The following is a 12,438-nucleotide window of genomic DNA, read 5'->3' on the forward strand; positions in this document are numbered from 1 at the left end:
GGCCTCTAGAAGTTGAGGGTGGCCTTTAGGGATAGCCAGTAAGAAGCAGGGGAGCTCAGTCCTACAGCAAAGGAAACAACCTCTACCAATAACCCAAGTGAGCTTGGAAGGGAATTCTTCCCCCCACTTGAGCCTTCTAATGAGAACATAGCCTGGTCAACACCATGATTGCAGCCTTGTGAGACCCTGGGCGGGGAACCTAGGTGAACCTGCTCAGACTCTTAACTCACAGAAACTGCGAGGTAATAAATGTAAATTTTAAGTTGCTCAGTTTGTTATACTGCTGTAGAAAACTAATGTATCAGTTCTTTATTGACCTCCCCTTTACCCTTACTAGAAGTAGATTTGGATTGATGAAGGGTACTTGAATCTAGTTGAGATAAGCAATTTTTAAAAATTATTTTTTGAAACTTTTTTCTATTTTTGAAAGTGATACAAATGTTTTGTGTAGAAAAATTGAAGCAAGCAGGAAGTATAAAGGACAAAACAAACATTCGTAATCTTACTACACGACAATAGCCATTGTGTCTTTCTACCTTTATGTGTGGTATGATATGAATATCCTAAGTTGGGATTCATTCCATAGTGTTTTATGAACAGCTTTCTTTCTTTGTACTAGATAGTGAGAATTTCTTGTGTCATATCATAGTCTTATAAAACATGATTTTAAATGGCTGCATACTATTCCAGTGGATGTCCCAGTTGATTGAATATAGTTGGACATTTATGCTGCTTTAAAATATTTGTCATCATAAATAATGCTTTGATCAATAATCAATAACCTATACCAAAATCATTGTTTGTATCACTGATAATTTATGAAGGAGAAGTTTCTAAAGGCAGAATTATTAGGTCAGAACTTGTAGATGTTTTTAAACCTTTTGATACTTAACCATCCAGCTTCCAATGTTTCTTTTTTTTTTAAGATTTTATTTATTTATTCTATTTTAGAGAGAGAGCGCCAGCGGGGCGGAGAGAAGGGGGAGAGGGAGAGAATCTCAAGCAGACTCACGGAGCCCAATGCAGGACTCAGTCTGACAACCCTGAGATCACGACCTGAGCCAAAACCAAGAGTCGGACACTTAACTGACTGAGCCACCCAGGTGCCCCCCAGCTTCCAATGTTTCTAAGAAATGATATAAAGCTCAAACATCTGTTTGTGTAACTCACCAGGTTGGGATAGGACAGAACTATTGATTTTTGAGCATTTTAGGTTCCTGTTTTCTTAACCCTATTTGCAAAGTGCTTTTAAATTATTCATTAAAGTGCAGTATGGATTCTGTTTATAGACACATTCGTGTATGAGATTGCTCCCTTAGTGCCTGGGCAAAAAGCCTACGAATTTCTCTTATCACATCCCTACCTTTGTAGATCCGTTTCTACTCCTATCCATCCTTTCTTTGTTCTCAACCAGAGACACTGAGACACATTAGGTCTTGTAGCCTTGTGATTACTCAAATTAAATGGCTTTTCTGAGCTACCTCTTGCTCTTTTCTTCTTGCCATTTATGAACTAGTTGGCTTCATAAGTATGAGAGATCAGCAGAAAATTATTAATTTAAAAATATTGAAAATATTTTTCCTGATTCATAAATGAGTATTTATTTAGAAAATTTGCAAAATAAAGATTAGTATCAAAAGCAAAATAAAAGTATTTCATTCTGTCACTCACAGATGACCACTGTATAAACATAACGTGTTCATATTAGCTTATTCTTAGAATATATTGATTAAATTTCAGTGACTAATGTTTTGCCTGAGATTCATGCATTCATGTCTCCGAGTGAAATTGGCCCGTAATTTTCCTTTTCCGTAGCTGTTTTCTCTCCAATTTGAGATGACTACTTGGTTTATTAATTTGCAGCTTTTTCCCCCTACTAATATGTGTATTTAAGGTGATACATTTCCTTATAAAATAATGATTCAGTTGTATCATACGGAATTTGATTTGAGGTATTTTCCTTATTGTTTAGTATATACTATACACCAAATTGTGCCCCTCTCAAATACATATGTTGAGCCCTGGCCTCCAATATGATGGTATTGGAGATGGAGCTTTTGGGAGATAATTAAGTTTAGTTGAGGTCATGAGTGTGATGGGATTAGTACTTTATTAGAAGAGACCAGAGAACTTGCTCGTTTTCTCTTTCTTGCCATGTGAGGGTACAGCAGGAAGACAACTATCCACAAGCCAGGAAGAGGCCCCTGACCAGAGCTCTCCCATGCTGGCATTCTGTCTGATCTCAGACTTCCCAGCCCCCAGAACTGTGAGAAATAAATGTCCATTGTTTAAGCCCCTCAGTCTATAGTGTTTTGGTACAGCAGCCCAAGGAGACGAAGGCAGTTATATTTTCTAATTTCCAGTATGATTTTTTAAATTTATAGGTCGTTTAGAAGAATATTTAAAATTTTCCAAACATACGCGTATTTTCTTATTCTTTTCCAGCACAATTTCATTGCCCCCAAATCTTGCTCTTTATGATTTTAATTCTTTGAAATTTGCTGATGTGCCTCATGGCCCAGAATATGGACTATAAGTTTTCTCACACATTCCTGTGTGCTTGAAAAGAATTAGGTTCAATGTTCTCTACATTCCATTCAGCTAACTTATAACATACTATTCACATTTTCTGTTTCCTTAGTATTTTTTTTGTCTGGTGGTTATATCCATTACTAAGATAATTACCCAGTTTCATTATGATTATGGATTTGTCTTATTTCTCTTTGAAGTTCTGTCAATTTTTATCTATATACTTTGAGTCCCTGCTATTAGGGGCATGCAAATATAAAATTGTTAGGTCTTCCTGAAGAACTGAGACTTTAATTATTAACAGTGGTTTTCTTTATCTCTAGTAATGAATCTTTGCCTATGGTATCATATGCCAATACGAAAATGGCCATAACAGATTGCTTTAGGCTCATATTTGCATAATATCTTTGTTTTTTTATCATTTTACTTTCAAAACTGTTTTCTTAAGCTTTAAGTATGTATCTTGCAAAATAATCAAACAGTTAGATTGTTTTTCATCCAGTCTGATAATTTTTGTCTTTTAACTAGAACATTCAACTCATTTATGTTGAATATAATTAGTAATCTATTTAAGTCTATACTCTTATTATTTATTTCTCTTGTCCCACATGTTCTGTGTTTATTTTTCTATCTTATTTTAAAACAGTATTATGATTTTTAAAAACCATTCAACTTATACTCTCTTCACTTTTTTGGAGGTTATATTTTATTTTTGTTTCTTTTCGTGGTTACTATGTAAATTAAATAATGTGTTATTAACTTATCCAGATAATGCAGTTATACCTGCCTTCTGGACCGTGCAGAGATTATAGTGTCATAGAGCACTTGAACTCCATTCACCCTCTCCAGATTTATATGTGCTTATTATCATGTGTCTTAATTCTGTAAGCTCTTTTTAAACTCTATGAAATACTAATATTAACAGTGTTGTTATTTAATGTACCATCAGTGTTCATTTACATTTATTCACAACTTTGTCCATTTTTTGCTTTTCATTGTTCTCTGACATTTCTGACCTTCATTCTGGGGTTGCTTCCCTTCTGCCTGAAGAGTGAGCCTTCTTTAGAAATTTCTTTATTGCAGGTCAGCTGGTAGTAGATACGCTCCCTGTTTTTTTCTTTCTAAAACTATTTTGATTTCACTTTTATTTAAAAAATTTTTTTAATTTATTTTTTTGTGGGGGGGATATAATTTGCATGCTATAAAATTCACCCTTTTAAAGTTTCTGATTCGGGTGCCTGGGTGGCTCAGTTGGTTAAACAACTGCCTTCAGCTTGGGTCATGATCCCGGGTTCCTGGGATCAAGTCCCACATCTGGCTCCCCCTGCTCTGCGGGGAGCCTGCTTCTCCCTCTCCCTCTGCTGCTCCTCCTGCTTGTGTGCTCTCCCTCTCTCTCTCTGTCAAATAAATAAATAAAATCTTAAAAAAATATAAAGTTTCTGATTCATTGGATTTTGGTATATTTACAAGGTTGTGCAACCACTAGTGCTACATAATTCCAGAACATTTTCATCACCTTAAAAAGAAACCTCATACCTATTAACAGTAACTCCCCATTCTTCCCTGTCCCAGTCCCTGGCAACCATTAATCTACTTTCTGTCTCTAAGGATTTGCCTATTAGGAACATGTCATATAAATGGAATCATAAATATGTGGCCTTTCATGTCTGGTTTCTTTTACTTAGTATACTATTTTCAAGGTTCATCCATGTTCTATTGTGTATCAGTACTTCATTTTTATGGCTGAATGGTATCACATTGTATGGATATATCCCATTTTAGTTCTCCATTCATCAGTACCGTACAGGTAGACATTTGGGTTGTTTCTACTTTTTTGGCTGTTAGGAATAATGTGCTATGAAAAGTCACGTGTAAGTTTTTGTATACATACATATTTTCAGTTCCTTTGTGTATATACTTAGGAGTGGAATTGCTGGGTCATATAGTAATTGTATGTTTAACTTTTTGAGTAATTGCCAAGCTGTTTTCCAAAGATGTTGCACCTTTTTATATTCTCACCAGCAATGTATGAGGGTCCCAATTTCTTCACACCTTCACTAACACTTGTCATTTTCCAGTTTTTTGATTATAGCCATCCTAGTGGGCGTGAAGTGGTATCTCATTGTGGTATTGATTAGCATTTCCTTAATAACTGATGCTGTTGGTAACCTTTTTGTGTGCTTACTGGCTATTTGCATGTCTTCTTTGGAGAAATGTCTGTTCAAATCTTTTGACCATTTTTTTATTGGATTGTTTGTCTTATTGTTGAATTGTAAGTTTTGAAATTGGGAAGTGTGAGTCCTCCAACTTTGTTCTTCTGTTGTTTTAGCTGTTCCTGGTTCCTTGCATTTCCATATGATTTTTAGGATTAGCTTGTCAATTTCTGCATGAAAGGCAGCTAGAATTTTTATAGGGATTGCATTGAATGTGTAGAAAAATTTGAGAGTATTGCCATCTTAACAATATAAGTCTTCCAGTCCATAAGTGCCACGGCCCGCGTGCAAGGTCGAACAGGGGTGAGGGTAAGAGAATGAAACATAAAAGTATGGGAACAGGAGGGTTGCCCACGGGGATGCCGCGAGCAGCAACTTTATTCTTACTTACACACTTTATATAAGTTCAGGTTACATAACAGTAGGACATAAACAAGTTCCACAGTTTTCTCCCTGCCCTCTCCTGGCTCCGTCCCAAGTTTTTGGTCCAAGGCCAGGTTCCTCAAGGACATAGTTTCTTCCCATGCCTTCAAAGGGCCTGGTGCGCTATTTTTCAGGGCTTATCAATAACACTGTGGTTTTCTTGGCCTATATACAACTCAAGCTAGCCAGTACAACATGTTTTTGTATGGGGGCAGTCAGGTGGCCATAGTTCAAAGGGATCAGGGAGCCTTTGCTCTACCCGATTAACCCCTTTGTTGCTCATGGCTCCCGACACATAAGTATGGAATTTATTAGCTATAATAGTTTTTTAGTGGATTCCTGAGGAGTTTCTATATATGAGATTATATAATATGCATATATAGATAATTTTACTTCTTCCTTTCTAATCTGGATGCCTTCTATTTCTGTTTCTTTTATAATTGCCTTGGTTATAGTACAGTGTTTCATTGTCCTGCGGAGGGTGAACATCTTAATCTTGTTCCTGATCTTAGGGGGAGAGCTTTCAGTATTTCACCATTCAGTATGTTGTCAGCTGTGGGCTTTTGAGATGTCCCTTGTTAGTTTGGGAGGTTTCCTTCTATTTTTATTCTGTTAAGTGTTTTTGTCATAAAAGAGTGGTATTGTTGTCAGATGCTTTTTCTGCATCTAAGATGATCATACTTTTTTTGTCCTTCATTTTCTTAATTTTGTGCATTATACCAATTGATATTTGTATGTTGAACCAACCTTGCATTTCCTGGATAAATTCCAGTTGGTCATGGTAGATAATCCTTTTTATATATTGCTGGATTCAGTTTGTTAGTATTTTGTTGAGGATTTTTACATTTAAAATTTTTAAAGAAGTTTTTATTTAAATTCTGGTTACCTTACATACAGTATAATATCAGTTTCAGGTGTACTGTGTGGCAATTCAATACTTCCATACCTCACCTGGTAGTCACCACCACAAGTGCACTCCTAATCTCCATCACCCACCCACCTCCCCTCTGGTCACTATCAGTTTGTTCTCTATAGTTAAGAGTCTTGTTTCTTGGTTTGCCTCTCTCTCTCTTTTTTTGTCCCTTTGCTTGTTTTGTTTCTTAAATTCCACATGAGTGAAGTCATATGGTATTTGTTTTTCTCTGACTTATTTTGCTTAGTATTATACTCTTTAGCTCCATCTGTGTCATTGCAAATGGCAAGATTTCATTCTTTTTTATGGCTGAGTAATATTGCATTGTATATATATCACATCTTCTTTATGCATCATCAGTCAGTGGCCACGTGAGCAGTTTCCATAATTTGTCTATTGTAGATAATGCTGCTGTAAACATTGGTGTGCATCTACCCCTTTGAATTAGTATTTTTTTTTTATTCTTTGGGTAAATACCTAGTAGTGCTATTGCTGGATCATAAGGTAGTTCTATTTTTAACTTTTTGAGGAACTTCCATCATACTGTGTTTTCCACAGTGGCTGCACATTTTCATTCTCATCAACAGTGTAACAGGGTTCCCCTTTCGCCACATCTTGCCAACACCTGTTTCTTGTGTTGTTGATTTTATGCATTCTGACAGGTGTGAGGTGATATCTCATTGTAGTTTTGATTTGCATTTCCCTTATGATGAGTGATGTTGATCATTTTTTGATGTGTCTGTTGGCCGTCTGTATGTCTTCTTTACCCAAAGCAGTTTACACATTTAATGCAATCCCTATAAAAATACCAACAGCATTTTTACAGAGCTAGAACAAACAATCCTAAAATTTGTATAGAACCCACAGAAGAACAGACACTTCTCCAAAGAAGACATGCGAATGGCTAACAGACACATGAAAAAATGTTCAACATCATTAGCTGTCAGGGAAATTCAAATCAAAACCACATTGAGATAGAACCTTATACCAGTTAAAATGGCAAAAATTAACAAGGCAGGAAACAACAAATGTTGGAGAGGTTGTGGAGAAAGGGGAACCCTCTTACACTGTTGGTGGGAATGCAAGTTTGTACAGCCACTTTGGAAAACAGTATGGAGGTTCCTCAAAAAGTTAAAAATAGAGCTACCCTATGACCCAGCAATTGTATTACTGGGTATTTACCCCAAAGATACAGAGGTAGTGAAAAGAAGGGACACCTGCACCCCAGTGTTCATAGCAGCAACGTCCACAATAGCCAAACTGTGGAAAGAGCCGAGATGCCCTTCAACAGATGAATGGATAAGGAAGATGTGGTCCATATATACAATGGAATATTACTCAGCCATCAGAAAGGATGAATACCCAACTTGTACATCCACATGGATGGGACTGGAGGAGATTATGCCAAGTGAAATAAGCAGAGAAAGTCAATTATCATATGGTTTCACTTATTTGTGGAACGTAAGGAACAGCATGGAGGACATTGGGAGAAGGAAGGGAAAAATGAAGGGGGGGAATCGGAGGGGGAGACGAACCATGAGAGACTATGGACTCTGAGGAACAAACTGAGGGTTTCAGAGGGGAGGGGGGTGGGGGGATAGGGTAGCCCGGTGATGGGTATTAATGAGGGCACGTATTGCAGTGAGCACTGGGTGTTATATGCAAATAATGAGTCATGGATCACTACATCAAGAAAAAAAAAATAAAGGCCTATGGTGAGTCATCACCACAGATGATTTTAATTCTTTATGGGAAAGCTTGTTAAGGAATTTTACTAGGTGAATTTTTGAAAATTTATTCTTATTATGAGTCTGATAAATACCAAATTAGTTTTTATCAACAAATAAAAAAATAAAATAAAATGTAAAACAAAACAAAACAAAAACCCAACCACAGAAGACCTTGAATAGCCAAAGCAATCTTGAAAAAGCAAAGCAAAGCTGGAGGCATCACAATTTCATACTTCAACTTATATTACAAAGCTGTACTAATCAAAACAGTATGGGACTGACACAAAAATAGACATGTACATAGATCAGTGGAACAGAATAGAAAACCCAGAAACGAACCCACGATTATATGGTCAATTAATCTTTGACAAAGCAGGAAAGAATATCCAATGGGAAAAAGTTTCTTAAACAAGTGGTGTTGGGAAAACTGGACAACAACAGGCAAAAGAATGAAACTGGACCACTTTCTTGCACTAAACACAAAAATAAATTCAAGATGGGTTAAAGATCTAAACGTGAGACCTGAAACCATAAAAATCCTGGAAAAAAAGCACAAGCAGTAATGTCTCTTACATCAGCTGTAGCAACTTCTTTCTAGGTATGTCTCTTAAGGCAAGGGAAACAAAAGCAAAAATAAACTACTGGGACTACAACAAAATAAAAAGTTTCTGCACAGTGAAGGAATCAATAAAACTGAAAAGCAACCTGTGGAATGGGAGAAGATATTTGCAAATGATATATCTGATAAAGGGTTAGTATCCAAAATATGTGAAGAACTTATAAAACTCAACACCCCAAAATTAAATAATCTAAAAAATGGGCAGAAGACATGAATAGACATTTTTCCAAAGAAGGCATTTGTATTCTTAAGGCATATTGGTCTATGTTTTTTGTTTGTTTTTTTTTTTCTCTTGTGATTTCTGTGGTTTTGATATCAGGGTAATAATGACCTTATAGAATGCATTGAGAAATGTTCTTTTCTATTTTTTGGAAGAGTCTGTGAGGGATTGGTGTTAATTCTTCTTAAATGTTTGGTAGAATTCACTATTGGAACCATCTGGTCCTGCACTTTTCTTTATGGGAAGTTCCCAATTACTAACTCAACGTCTTTACTTGTTTAGGTCTATTCAGATTTTCTGTTTCTTGTTGAGTCAGTTTTGATAGTTTGTGTCTTTTCAGGAATTTGTCCACTTTACCTGGGTTATCTAATTTGATAGCAAATAATTATTCATAATATTTCTCTGTAATCCATTTTTATTTCTGTAAGGTTGGTAGTTTCATTTCTGATTTTTACTAATTTAAGTCTTCTCTTTCTTTTCCTTAATTCAGATAAAGATTTGTCAGTTTCATTGATCTTTTTGAAGAATCATCTTTTGGTTTCATTATTTTTTCTCCATTGCTTTGTATTTTCTATTTCATTTCTTTTTGTTCTAATCTTTGTTTTTTCCTTTCTTCTGTTTGCTTTGGGTTTAGTTTGCTCTAATTCCTTAAGGTGGAAGGTTAAGTTATTGATTTGAGATCTTCCTTTTTAACATAGGTGTTCATGGCTATACATTCCTAATCATTGCTTTTACTGCCTCTCATAAGTTTTGAATATGTTGTTTTAATTTTCAGTCAACTCAATGTATTTCCCATTTCCCTTGTGATTTCTTCTTTGATTCCTTGCTTATTTAGAAGTATGTTCTTTAATTTCCACAAATTCGTGAATTTCTTAAGTTTCTACTATTGGCTTCTAATTTCTTTTCCTTGCTGTCAGACAACATACTTATATAGATTTCAATTCTTTTAAATTTTGATGTGATTAAACATCTGATCTGTCCTAAATGATGTTCCATGTGTAGTTTAAAATAATGTATCTTCTGGTTTTTTAATGGAGTGCCTTATAGCTATCTGTTAGATCTAATTGTTTTATAGTGCTGTTAAAATCTTCTCTTTCCTTGCTAATCTTCTGTCTTGTTGTTCCATCCTGTATTGAACATGGGATATTGAAATCTCCAACCATTATTGTGAATTGTATAATTCTCCTTCAGTTTCTATTAATTTTTTGTTGCATACATTCTGGGGCTCAGTTTTTAGATACATATATGTATATATAATTGTTATACTTCTTGATAAATCAACCCTTTTGTCATTATAAAATGTCCTTTGTCTCTAGTCACAATTTTTGTCTTAAAGACCATTTTGTCTGATGTTAGTATAGTCACCCCATCTCTCTTTTGGTTATTGTTTAGATGGTATACATGTTTTCATCCTTTCACTTTTAACTTGTTTGTGTCTTTGAATTTAAGAGTGTCTCTTGTATACTGCCTATGTATAACTGGATCATGTTTTTGTTTTTGTTTTAAGCAGCATAATAGCCAAAGTATGGGAAACATCTCAAGTGACCATTGACTGATGAATAAATAAAGAAGATGTGATATATATATATATACAATGGAATATTACTCAGCCATAAAAAAGAATGACATTGGGGCACCTGGGTGGCTCAGTCGTTTAAGCTTCTGCCTTTGGCTCAGGTCATGGTCTCAGGGTCCTGGGATAGAGCCCCGCATTGGGCTCCCTGCTCAGTGGGGAGCCTGCTTCTCCCTCTGCCACTCCCCCTGCTTGTGCTCTCTCTCTGTCAAATAAATAAATAAAATCTAAAAAAAAAAGAAATTAAAAAAAAAAGAATGACATCTGGCATTTGCAACAATATGGATGGAGCTAGAGAGTATTATGCTAATGAAATAACTCAGTCAGGAAAGACAAATACTCTATGATTTCACTCATATGTGGAATTTAATAAACAAAACAAATGAGCAAACCAAGAAATGGACTCTTAACTATAGAGAATAAACTGATGGTGACCGGAGGGGAGAGGGGTGGGGGTATGGGAGAAATAGGTGATGGGGATTAAGGAGGGTACTTGTGATGAATTCCGGGTATTGTAAGGAAGTGTTGAATCACTACATTGTACACCTGAAACTAATATTATACTATATGTTGACTAACTGGAATTCAAATAAAAACTTAAAAAAACCCATCAACACAATTTCTGCCTTTAAGTTGGAATGTTTAATCCATTTACATTTAATGCAATTCTGATAGGATTTATTCCTGCCATTTTGCTATTTTTTTCTATATGTCATGTCTCTTTGTTTTCTGTCCTTCATTACTACTTTTTGTATTAAATAGATATTTTTTAGTGTGCAATTTTAATTTGTTATTTATTTTGCTATTTTTTGTTAGTTATTTTCTTTGGGGTTACATGGGGCTTCTTAGTATTAGCAACTTGTAACAGTTTAGTTTGGATTCATACTGATTTAATATCAGTGGTACATCAAAACTTTGCTTCTGTATATCTCCATTCCTCCCCCACTTTGTGCTATATTTGTGTTGTCATACAAAGTATATCTTTATACATTCTGTGCACATCAACACAGATTTATAATTATTGCCCTGTGTAGTTTTCTTTTGTTTAAGATAGGAGAAAACTTACAAATATTATATTTATGCTGTCTTTTCTACTTACTTCTGTATTTACCTTTACTGGTGTTCTTTATTTCTTCACCTGGATTTGAGGTACTGTCTAGGATCCTGTCATGTTAGCCTGGAGTCCATTTAGTATTTCCTGTAGGGCAGATTTTCTAGAAGCTTATTCTGTCAGTTTTTGTTGTCTGAAGATGTCTTAATTTCTCCTTTGCTCTTGAAGGGTAATTTTGCTGGATGTAGAATTCTTGTTTGACAGTCTTTGTCTTTTATAATTTTGAATATGTCATCCCACAACCTTCTAGTTACCACAGTTTCTGATGAGAAATCAGCTATTACTTTTATTGAGGATTTCTTTCAGATGATGAGCTGCTTTTCTTGCTGCTGTCAAGATTCTCTCTTTGTCTCTGTGTTTGAATAGCTTGATTATGATGTGTCTAGGTATGGTCATCTTGGAGTTTATTCTTAGAGTTCATTGAGTTTCTTGATGTGTAATTTTTTTTCCCCCCAAAATCTGGGAATTTTTTTTTAGCTGTTATCTCTTCAAATATATCTCCTTCTCTCTCTTTTCTCCTTCTGAAATTTATACCCCTTTCTCTCTTTTTTCTCCTTCTGAAACTTTTGTTATACAAATTTAGTATGCTTGATGGTGTCCCACAGGTCTCTGAGGCTCTGTTCTTTTCTCCTTTTTGTAAGGAAGACTTTATTCACTTTATACAATGGGCTGTATTATAGGGGAGAGATATTGGGCTCAATACCTGCTCTGTTCATTTTTCTTCTTACTTTTTACTTTCTGTTCCTTAGACTGGAAAATTTCAGTTGACCTATCTTCAAGTTCTCCAGTTTGTTCTTGACTGCTCAAATATGCTGTTTAATATTTCCAGTGAATTTGTCATTTCAGTTACTATACTTTTTAGTTTGGAATTTTTATTTAGCTCCTTTTTATATCCTGTCTCTTTATTAGTAGTCTCTACTTGATGAGACACCATTGTCATACTTAATCTTTCAGATGTGGTTTCCTTTAATTCTTTGAACATATTTAAAATAGGTTATATATAGTCTTTCTCTTGTAAGTCCAATGTCAGTGCTTCCTTAGGGGCAGTTTCAATTGATTGCTTTTTCCCTGTTTATGGGCCATATTGCCTGTCTCTTTCTCTGTCTC

The sequence above is a fragment of the Eumetopias jubatus genome, unplaced genomic scaffold (genome assembly GCF_037043125.1).
Source record: "Eumetopias jubatus isolate StellerSeaLion01/CBP00866 unplaced genomic scaffold, mEumJub1_p1.0 scaffold_20, whole genome shotgun sequence".
In the NCBI taxonomy this organism is placed as follows: domain Eukaryota; kingdom Metazoa; phylum Chordata; class Mammalia; order Carnivora; family Otariidae; genus Eumetopias; species Eumetopias jubatus.